Source organism: Ranitomeya variabilis, chromosome 2 (genome assembly GCF_051348905.1).
Source record: "Ranitomeya variabilis isolate aRanVar5 chromosome 2, aRanVar5.hap1, whole genome shotgun sequence".
NCBI lineage: Eukaryota > Metazoa > Chordata > Amphibia > Anura > Dendrobatidae > Ranitomeya > Ranitomeya variabilis.
Window position 1 is genome coordinate 528,754,049 of NC_135233.1, and position 12,612 is coordinate 528,766,660.

Sequence of the window (12,612 nt, forward strand, 5' to 3'; positions counted from 1 at the left end):
GGAGCTGTAGCTGACTTTTTAAAATGGGCAGGCGTACTTTCACTAGCAGATCCAGCATCTCCGGGTAGCTTTTCAGAAAACGTTGAACCACGAGCTTAAGCACATGGGCCAAGCAAGTTAGGTGTGTGAGCTCAACTTGCCTCAGAGCCACCACCAGGTTACGGCCATTGTCACACACGTCCATGCCTGGCTATAGGTTCAGCGGTGTCATCCAAACATCTGACTGCTCTTTCAGTGCTGTCCACAACTCTTCTGCATTGTGCAGTTTGTCACCTAGACAGATTAGCTTCAGCACAGTCTGTTGCCGCTTGGCTGAGGCAGTGCTGCAGTGCTTCCAGCTTCTGACTGATGTGTTGATTTCAGAGATGGAGGATGAAGAGGAGGAGGTGCAGGAGCTGTAGACTGTGGGGGCAACTCTGATTGACGTAGCGCCAGCAATCCTCGACGTGGGGAGGATGTGTTCCATCCCAAGGTCAAACTGGGTCCCGGCTTCCACTATATTAACACAGTGTGCCGTCATTGAGATGTACCATCTCTGCCCACAAGCACTTGTCCACGTGTCCGTGGATAGGTGGACTTTCCCGGTAACAGCATTGTTGAGGGCATGGGTACTGTTGTGGGACACATGCTGGTGTAATGCCAGTACGGCACACCGGGAGAAATAGTGGCGACTGGTGACCGAGTACCTTCCGTCTCAACAAGCCTAAAAGGCAGCATTTCTAGTGCAAGCAGAAAATAAATATTAGAATTGAGGACTGTGGCCCGTGGGGCGTAGGTTGGGTATTTCCGCTTGTGTTACCAAGACTGGGTTATAGACAACTGAACGCTGTGCTGGGACAAGGATGTGGACGGGCTTGCTGATGGTGCTGATTGACTGTGGGCCACAACAGGTGCAGAGCTAGAGGCATCTTCACATGCACAGTGTACTGGGGATTGGCTTCTACGCAAAACAGTGGAAGAAGCAGTGGTGTGACCAGCAGGCAGTGATCCTGGAGCCTGGGGTTTGGCCCACAAAGTTGGGTGCTTTGCTTGCATGTGCCTGATCATGCTGGTGGTGGTCAGGCTGGTTGTTTTGCTACCCCTGCTGATGCAGGCATGGCAGGTGCTGCAAATGACCTGTTTGGGGTTATCATCAGCGTCTTTAAAAAATAGCCAGACTCAGGAAGATCTCACAGGTGGAATGGCAACTTTACTCATGTTGGTGTTACAGGGAACGGATCCACGCCTTCTGTCTGTGGCCACCACACTGCTTCTTCCAGTCTGTTGGGGGGATATGCCTCCTTCCCCATTTGTGCTGCTGTCCTCGCTATGCATGTCCTCCTGCTAGGTTGGGTCAGACACTATGTCATCCACCACCTCGTCTTCCACATCTGCACCCTGCTCCTCCTCCTGACTTTATGGCAATTGTGTCTCATCATCGTTCACCTCTTGTGACACTTTCCCACCATCGCCTTCATGTGACCGGGGCTGGTCAAAGCTTTGGGCAGCTCTACATGTGATCTCATCTGTCTACACTTCAAGTTGACCGGCAGAGATTTCTGAATCTTGAAATGGAAAACTGAACGGCTCTTCAGAGTGTCCAAGTGTGGGATCAGTTGTCTCAGTTCACTCGGCATGGTGGGAGGAAGGAGGATCAAGGTGAGGAATATCTTGGCCACACTCACAGCTACTCAGACTTGACCGTGTGGAAGACAAGGTGGTGGTGGTGGCTAAGTGACTGGAAGCATTATCCGCTATCCAACCAACAACCATTTCACACTGCTCTGGCTTCAATAGTGGTGTGCTGCAGTCCCCTAGAAACTGGGACAGGAAGGTTGAGTGAGAAGATGTGGGTCTTTGTTGTTGCCCACTTTCACCTTGCCCACTGCCTCGTTGTCATGTTGGACGCTGTTCATACCAGGGCGTTCGACAGACAGCGGTAATTCCGCTTTTGTCCACTTTGTGCTCAGTGGCGTCGGCTGGATTTTATCTAGCTGGTTCGGGTTTAATTTAGCAAATGCTCGGATTGGAAGCTGGGCCACGCCCACTGCCTTTAAATAGTTCTTCTGAACATTGGGCGTCGCCGATTATAGCTTCTGGCTAGTGCTTGGTTATCTCGGTCTGGAGTGGTGAGCTAGGAGTTGGAGTATCGTATCTGGTGGTGTATTTCCCTTTGTCTTATTTACTCCTTCCTATATTTGTATTTATTTTGCCCTGCGCATTTATAGTGTATTCCTGAGTGACTGCGGCGTGGTGTATATTTTCTGTTATCCTTGTCTGTGCTAACTGTGGGTATTGGTGTATTATCTTTTCACTGGGTGGTGGGCGGTGCTTTCAGCCTAGGGTTGAAACAGGAGACAGGGTGAGGGTCGAGGCCTAGACATGCACACCATCAGTGTAAACTCTAGGTAGAGGGTCAGTCAGGATTTCCCTAGTCTGAGGGAAATTGCAAGGGCCCGGGTTATTAGCTCTTGCCCACCTAGTCTTCCCATGACACTCGTCCTCTGGATGCCCCATTAGCATCACGTCCACTTCCCCATCCCTTGCCCCTTGCCTTAACCATTTTAAATGGACTATTGCACTATTTCAAATGCTCAACACAAATGTCTTTATTAGTAGCAAAATAATATGTGATCAGTATGCCTGCAAATCTACGATTTTTCAAACCCAAACACCAGGCAAGCCTCAGACTGACCTAACAGATGGTATTCAATTTTTTTTTTAAAGTTAATTTATGCAAAACAGTGCTGTATAGAATTTGCGTATCTCACAGCCAAAAAATAAGTACACCTGCCTCCAATGTCCAAACTTGGAGCACAGAGATATATGACGGCTGTAACAGAAATACCACACTGGCAAATCTGTGGCCTTTCAATTTTTTTTATGCTGAATAGCGCTGTATAGAATTTGAGTATCACAAGGCCAAAAAATAAGTACACTGGCCTCCAATGACCAAACTTGGAGCACGCAGATATATAAGGCCTGTTTCGGTGAATTTAAAACACCAAAAAAAAGGGGAGGGCACAAGGGTAGCGCACACCACTATGCTAGGTATGCCTGACAAACTATCACTTTTCAACAGGCCTCAGTCTGACAGAACAGACTGTATATTTTTTTTTTTTGGGGGGGGTGGAATTTGTGGGAAAAAAAATAGGTATATAGACAGTAAATAAGCTGCAGCAGCAGGCAGTTTTGGAGCTTTGATAAGGATGCAGTGGGACCAATGGATGCACATATAGTGCCTGCAGGCCTTGCACTGATGTGGATATGCTGTGCCCTGCGTACTTAGCGCTGCAATATTGGGACCCACGAATTAGCCCTAAAGAGGACTGTTGGTTTGTCAGGAGTTGTGGATGTAAGAGATGCAGACCTACACTAACTCTAAAACCACGATTCTGACCCTATCTTGGCAGCAGCTCTCCCTTTTCTTGCTGAAACAGGAACAGAATGCGGCGAGAGGTCTCTTATACTTGGGATGATGCTGTACGGCCCAGCCAATCACTGCACGACCACAACAAAGATGGCTGCGGCATTTCATGGCCTGGCAGACAATCCCTGCACTGTGATTGGGTCTCTAAAGTCCACCAAAAACGCGGGGTGGAGACTGCAGTTACCGCCGAATAAACCTGGAAATGCTCGCTGCTCGGCGAGTACCCCGATACTCGGGCGAGTAACGAGAAGTGGCGAGCACATTCGATCATCACTAGTGAGGAGCCATTTTGCTTTTCTAGAGCCTTTGTACTACCAGTAACATGGAAGCCCCCTATATTTCCATTAACAGATGACAGATATGAGTGAGGGCTTGGTTATTTTGTGGATTGAGTTGAAGCTTAGTCTTTGAGTGACATGATTCAGATGAAACCCCTGAGGGATCCATTCACTATAATAAGGCAGCAGAATTATTCTGAACTCCATCTGGCCTCTTGTTCAGCTGGGTTCTTCTTTTCAGAAGTGCACAAAACTGTGACCGACAGCACTTTTATGCAATCCCATTTCAGAGATTTACACGGAAACCCTGGTATAAGCACTCAGCATAGAGCGCAGGATAAATGTGTGCCATGCCTTACTGCGATCTTTGGGAGGAAGAATGGAAAAAATCAACAGCATGTGAAGAATTGGTTTTATTTATTTTTTACGCCGTTTCTAGTGCGGTATAAGTGATTAAGCAACTTTTTTCTTCTGGTCTATGCAATTACAGAGATACCAGATTTATATCGGGCTTTAATGTGTGGCAGCTGTCACATACTAATAGACGCTTTTTATTGCAAAAAATAGTTTTTGCATCACCACTTTTTGAGAGCTATAATTTTTCCATATTTTGGCCCACAGAGTCATGTGCAGTCTTGTTTTTTGCCGGATGAGTTGACATTTTATTGGTACAATTTTCAGGCACATTACATTTTCTAGAGCCTTTGATCACTTTCTATTCCGATTTTTAGGTGGCGGAATGAACAAAGACCAGCAATTCGGGAATTTCTTTTGATGGGGGCTTATGTCGTTCCATGTGTGGTAAAATTGATAAAGCAGTTTTATTCTTCGGGTCAGTATGATTACAGTGATACCTCATTCATAACGTTTTATTTATGATTTGGTGCTTTTATACAATAAAAACTATTTTATACAAAAAGTATTTATTTTTGCATCGCTTTATTCTGAGAGCTATAACTTTTTATTTTTTCTGCTAATGGAGCTGTATCTCAGCTTGTTTTTTGTGGGACAAAATGTTTTCAGCGGTACCATGTTTATTTACATCTGTCTTTTTGATCACTTTTTATTCCACTTTTTGTTCTGCAGTATGATGGTAAAGCATTGTTTTTTGCCTTGTTTTTTTTTTTATATTTTTGATGGTGTTCTCTGAGGGGATTAACTAGTGGGACAGTTTTACAGGTCGGGTCATTGCAGACTCAACGATACCAAATATGTGCATGTTTATTGTTTATATTTTTCCATTCAAATATTTATTTAGAGATACAATATGTTTTGATTTTTAATTATTATTTTTTATTTTTTTTTATATATATATATATATATATATATATATATATATATATATATATATATATATATTTTTTTTTTTTTTTTTACAACTATTTTAATTTTTTTTTAACGTTTTCCTAACATTTTTACTTTGTCCCACTATCGGACTATCATTTTTTGCAGGCTGATGGCTTTTATATCAGGCTACGGTCAGACTATCAGTATCTGGTCAGTATTTCACATCAGTATTTGTTAGCCAAAATCAGGAGTGGGTTTAAAAATACAGACTTGGTGACGTGTTTCTATGATAGCTTTCCCCTCTGTTTGTTCCACTCCAGGTTTTGGCTTACAAAAACTGATGTAAAATACTGACCACATACTGCTAGGCCGGGGTCACACTCAGCGTAGGGAAATACGGTCCGTTTTTTACAGGCGTAATACGCAGAAATGATCCCAAAACAGTCATCCATAGGCAGGGTGTGGCTGCGTATTTTACGCATGTCATCCTCCGTATGTAATCCGTATGGCATCCAACCTTTTCTAGCAACCTTGCAAAATGGACATATAATGGATCCATTGGCTCAAATATACATATATATATATATATATATATATATATATATAAACATATATACAGTCTATATATATACTGTGTATATATATGTCATTGAGACTCATGTGTATATATATATATATATATATATATATATATATATATATATATATATATATTTATATTTCATACAGCTCTGGATAGCTTAAAAGCCGGTAATTCAATTGTAATTCCTTATCAAACCCAACAGGATATGAGACATGGTTTACATACAGTAAACCAATTCATATCCCCTATTTTTTTTTTACACATTCCTCACTAATAATGTTAGTAGAGTTTGTGTGCAAAATTTGGGGGCTCTAGCTGTTAAAATAAAGGATTAAATCACGGAAAAAAACTGGCGTTGGCTCCCGCGCAATTTTCTCCGCCAGAGTGGGAAAGCCAGTGACTGAGGGCAGATATTAATAGCCTAGAGAGGGACCATGGATATTGCCCCCCCTGGCTAAAAACATCTGCCCCCAGCCACCCCAGAAAAGGCACATCTGTACGATACGCCTATTCTGGCACTTAGCCTCTCTCTTCCCATTCCCGAGTAGTGGTGGGATATGGAATAATAAAGGGTTAATGTCACCTTGCTAATTTAAGGTGACATTAAGCCTGGTTAATAATGGAGAGATGTCAATGAGACACCTATCCATTATTAATCCAATAGTAGTAAAGGATTAATAATATACACACACACACATTATGAATAAAGTATTTTAATGAAATAAATACACACATGGGGTTGTAAAATCTTTATTATACACTGAATCCACCTGAAGACCCTCGTTCTGTAAAAGAAAAAAAAAAGAAAAAGCAACAATATCCCAAACCTCTCCGGCGCTCAGTCATGTGCCACGCTGTAAATCCATCTGAAGGGGTTAAATAATTTTACAACCATGAGCCTGCTAATGCAGCTTTTGCTCCTGCTTGTAAAAACTGGGGAATTAATGGAATGCAGGGGAACGTAGCATCGTAGACTTGCGGTGCTGTGCCCCCTGCTGGCATAAACTCATATGAACTCTAGTGTGAGGAAATATTCAGAAAAATTCCCATGCTAGAGTTCATATGAGTTTTTTCTTTTATAGAATGAGGGTCTTCTCTGATGTTCTCTGATCATGAAAGGTAACATATTTGAACATCCTGTCACACACAAAAAATATTCCATTAGACACTTTCTAACATGTAATTCAGAGTTTGTAATATATTTATTGCAGTGTCCATGTAACCTATGGTATATAGGAGAAACAACATGTGATTTCAAAACATGCATAAACCATCATAGGTATACCATTAGGAAGAAAAGGATGGACCTCCCTGTCCCAAAACATTTTGTTGAAGTAAGACATAGGCCGGCCTCACACTAGCGAGTTTTACGGACGTATGAGCGCATAAACTACGTCCGTAAAACTCGCAAAATAAACTGCACAATTATTCTCATATGACCTGGAGCGTGGGAAAAAGTTCCCAGGCTGCAGTTCATGAGAACATCCACCAGAGGGCGCCTCACCGCGACTGAAGGAAATGTAGGTCAATGACCTACATTTCATTCATTCGCTGGGGAATTACAAGCACGGAGCACAGCTGCATTTAGCAGGGCTCCTGCCTGTAATATTAGTTAACCCCTTCAGATGGATTACTTCGTGGGACGAGACGGTTTACCAAAAGGTATGTATCTTGTGCGTTTATTATTTTTCCAAGCGAGGGTGTTCCTGATGGATTGAGAGAACAATAAATTATTACAACAACCGCTGTGTTTATTTCATTAAACTACTTTTAAATCATGTGTGTGTGTGTTTTTTAACCCTTTCGTACTATTGGATTAATAATGGATAGGTGTCATAATTGACGCCTCTCCATTATTAATCTGGCTTAATGTCACCTTCCAATAGCAAGGTGGCATTAACCCTTCATTACCCCATATCCCACCGCTACAGGGAGTGGGAAGAGAGTGGCCAAGTGCCAGAATAGGCGCATCTTCCAGATGTGCCTTTTCTGGGGTGGCTGGGGGCAGATGTTTTTAGCCACGGGGGGGCCAATAACCATGGACCCTCTCCTGGCTATTAATATCTGCCCTCGGTCACTGGCTTTACCATTCTGGCGGAGAAAATTGCGCGGGAGCCCACGCCAATTTTTTCCGCCATTTAACCCTTTATTTCAGCAGCTACAGCGCTGAAATTTTGCACATACACACTACTAATATTAGTAGTGTGGAATATGCAAAAAAAAAGGGGATATGAGATGGTTTACTGTATGTAATCATGTCTCATATCATGTCGGGTTTGTGCAGGAGAAATGAGAAGCCGGCAATTGAATTACCGGCTTTTAACACATATCGCGCTGAATGAAATCTAAATACAGAATATATATATATATGTGTCTCAATGACATATATATATATATATATATATATATATACTGTATATATGTTTTCCCGAACATTTGAGCACATAAATCCATTAGATGTCGGTTTTGCAAGCCTGCGCGAAAATCTCGCAGTACGGATGCCATACGGATTACATACGGAGGATGCCATGCGCAAAATACGCTGACACACCCTGACTACGGATCAATATTTTGGGAACATTTCTCCGTATTACGGCCGTAGTACGGACGTATAATACGTGGCGTATTGTCTTACGCCCAGTGTGAGGCCGGCCATACAGAGAAGGATCTGAGGTTTAGATTAATAGATACAGTCCCCATACAGAGAAGGCGAGGAAATAGGGAGAGACTTCTAAAACAGAAAGAATTAAAATGGATTTCAGAGCTAAACACCCTAAAACCAATGGGACTAAATGTAGATTTTAAATTATATACAGTTTTTTAATCTCCAGAAATATGTACTTGAAAAATGAGTTCTTGCCTCCACAGTGTAATAAGATGTAATTGTTCAAAGGGATAACCTTTAAACTAATAGTTTTTAAATGATTCTTTATATGCATTTAAACTAAAAATGTTCTTTTTTCTTTTTTAGATGAACAAAAATATATGGCACAAGAAGTCACGTATGAAAATTAACCCAGGGAGGACACACTAACATATGGAGGAAAAGTTTTGATTTTTTTTCCTATTTTTTTTTTTTTTCCTATTTTTTTCTTATTCTCTATTTTTTATGTTTAAAATTCATCAAGCCATAAAAACCTATATGTGTTCAGAAATTAAAACCCATTTATGAACGGGGAGGATATGAAGCACTATATAAAAAATTCATATATAAAAAACAATAAAAAAATAACAATAAGGGTTGAGATAAACGGAGCCGGATGTAACAATGACACCTATATGGACTTTGGATGGGACACTTTGGCCCTAACAAGCTGAATGTCTCCCAAAGATACCATTGGTTGCAGGAGGTGACCTGCATAAGGCACCGTCAGGCATACCAGGGTGTACTATAAAATTTATTAGCCTATGCATATATACTCATACCCAGATTTATAGACGTTTTTCACAAAAATAATAAGAAAGAAAACAAAGATTTTTTATAAATCGCTATAGAGATGGTACAGGTAAAAAAGAATGTGATACAATATGCTGCAGCAAATTGAGCTAGTTCGGAGTTCTTTATAAGTTCCACTTTATAAAAGTGCGTTTCCACACTCAAGATGGCATTTGGACATCTGAAATGACAAAATGCGCAATAGCAAAACTGGGTATCTGACACACATTGATTCCAATTGGCTGAGAGCGTTCAGGAACGCTATGAGATATTAGCGCCTGCGCAGTGAAGATTACTACACGCCGAAAGCTACTAAGTAGCGTCCTTCATGTGTCTCGTGGTAGTCCCTTAAGGGCTGTCCCACACGTCCAGATAATTCCGGTACCGGAATAAATCGGTACCGGAGTTATCCGTGTCCGTGTGCCTGGGAACTCACGGAGGCCATACCTGCGGCACACGTGTGCCGCCCGTATGGCGAGTGGGTACCACACGGAGCGTGTGGTACCCACTCTGCATGGTGCTGAAGCTGCGATTCATATCCTCTCTGCAGTAACGTTTGCTGCAGAGAAAATATGAAGAATAGTGTTAAAAATAAAGATTTAGGTGTCCGCCGCCCCCCCACCCCCTGTGCGCCCCCCCGCTGGTCAGAAAATACTTACCCGGGTCCCCCGTCGGCTGTCGCTCCTTCTTGGTCTTGCCGCGGCTTCTCCTGCATGCGGTCACGTGGGCCCGATCATTTACAGTCATGAATATGTGGCTCCACCTCCATAGGGGCGGAGCCGACTATTCATGATTGTAATTGATCGGCCCCACGTGACCGCATACAGTAGGAGGCGCGGCCAGACCAGGAAGGAGCGACAGCCGACGGGGGACCCGGATAAGTATTTTCTGACCAGCGGGGGGGCGCACAGGGGGTGGGGGGGCGGCGGACACCTAAATCTTTATTTTTAACACTATTCTTCATATTTTCTCTATAGCAAACGCTGCTACAGGGAAGATATGAATACCGGCTTCAGCACCATGTGGGGGGGACAGCGCTTACTGTAGCGCTGTCTCCGGCACGCACACGGACCCCAGACGGAGAATGTCCGTGTGAGGTCCGTGTTTTACGCGGACCCATTGACTCTATTGGGTCCGTGTAAAACGTGCGCTCCCACGAACACTGACATGTCTCCGTGTTTGGCACACGGAGACACGGTCCGCACACGGTCCGCAAAAAATCAATGACATCTGAACAGATGCATTGATTTTTATGGGTCTACGTGTGTCAGTGTCTCCGGTACGTGAGGAAACTGTCACCTCACGTACCGGAGCCACTGACGTGTGAAACCGGCCTAAGGGTGAGTTTTCTTTTAACTACATTTGAGCACAGCTGCACTTTATTGGTAAGATTTTAAAGATGATTGCCTTGTTTAAAACATATGTTGCACAAGAAATAATAAGCACTAAATAAGAGATATATACTTTTATGAGAAGGTCACAAAATTAAGCACAAGATAATAATGCATAGTATGGACACAAATAATATAGAAAAAATCATGTTTTTATCACAAATTTGTAAAAGACTAGAGCAATTTATATATGTATTTAAACTCACAATTGTAAATGATTCACTGCTTGAGAAAGGCTCCATAGGAGCCGAAACGTCGCCTGCCATGTGGGTCTGAAGTAAACCAAAGATTTTTTCATTAGAAAAGGAGAGCTGCCTTATTTTTTCTAATGTTATATATACTGTGTGTATATATATATATATATATATATATATATATATATATTTACACTTGTTCTATGTGTAGACATTTACTCTATCCTTGTCTAACCTGCCAGTGTGATTTTACTGTACACCGCGCTGAATTACCGGCTTTTCTATAGAACACCACTGCGTGTTTCTCGCAAGTCACACTGATGGTCCGTGAGTAAGGCTACTTTCACACTAGCGTCGGGAACAACCCGTCGCTGTGCGTCGGGCCGAGGTTCCCGACGCTAGCGTGGTCTCCGCCGCACAACGGGGGCAGCGGATGCATTTTTCCCACGCATCCGCTGCCCCATTGTGAGGTGCGAAGAAGTGCGGGGAGGTGGGGGCGGAGTTCCGGCCGCGCATGCGCGGTCGGAAAAAGCGGACCGTCGGGAGCAAAAAACGTTACATGTAACGTTTTTTTCTCTCATTGGTCCGCTACCACACGCCCAAGCGTCGCAAAACGGACGCGACGTTTGGCAATGCGTCGCAAATGCGTCGCTAATGTTAGTCTATGACGAAAAAACGTATCCAGCAAGAACTTTTGCTGGATGCGTATTTTCGGCAAAACAATGCATTTGCGACGTATTGCAGTTAACGCTAGTGTGAAAGTAGCCTAATCCGTATTTTTCTCGACCCCATAGACTTTCATTGGTGGATTTTTTGCGCAATACGCTGACAAACGCTGCATGCTGCGATTTTCTACGCCCGTAAAATAAAAAAGAACCTGGACATGTTTAGTGTCTATGAACTCGTAATGACCTGGTGTTAGGACAGGTGCAACGCACCAAATAATAGTAATAGGGAATATGAGGTGCGTTCGCAGTCCGGGGTCCACCGTGCAGAGATGACACCTGCTGCTGAGTAATGGCGGATGGACGCTTGCTCACACGTAGGTTAGATCTCACCCAGTGTGAACAGAAGCGAACTCTGTTGCTTCACAGAGTCGCCACAAATATGCTGCACCCTGTAAGCAGTCACAAGGTGCAGCTGAAAGACACTAGTGGGATCCCTAAGAATCACCCCCACTAATCTGGTGATTGGACCCGGTCTGACCCTCGGTGGCTTTTGAGGCCCTGACTTTACCATGAGTTGCTGTCAGTACAGCCACTATAGTCTCAGGGAGAGCAAGATACACCCTGTTACAAGTGAATCTAGAGAGAGTCTAGGTAGATAGATATATATGGCTATACACATATCCAGCTCAGATCCATCTAGTGCAACTCTTAGGGCTTGTTCACACTTTCCTTTTTTTGCTGCAGATTTTTCAGCTCCTGATTTTGAAAAACCGCAGTGCAAAACCGCTGTGGTTTTCACTGCGGTTTTTTGTGCGGTTTCTACTGTGGATTCCACTGCGGGTTTCCAACTGCACTTTCCTATTGGTGCAGGTGGAAAACCGCTGCGGAATCCGCAGAAAGAATTGACATGGTACTTCTTTTTTTTCGCAGAAAATCAGCACGGAATTTCCTGCGGAAAAACGCAAAGTGGGCACAGCGGTTTTTGTTTTCCATAGGGTAACATTGTACTGTACCCTGCATGGAAAACGGCTGCGGATCCGCAGCAAAAACCGCAAAGTGTGAACATAGCCTTAGGGTATGTGCACACGGTGCAGATTTTGCTGCGGATCCGCAGCGGTTTTGACGCTGCGGATCTGTAGCTGTTTTCCATGAGTTTACAGTACCATGTAAACCTATGGAAAACAAAATCCGCAGTGCACATGCTGCAGAAAAAAACACGTGGAAGCTCTGGAAAAAATTAAGAGACCATCACATCAAAACCCTGTCATGGGCAGCCCAATCTCCAGACCTGAACCCCATTGAAAACCTCTGGAATGTAATCAAGAGGATGATGGATTGTCACAAGCCATCAAATAAAGAAGAACTG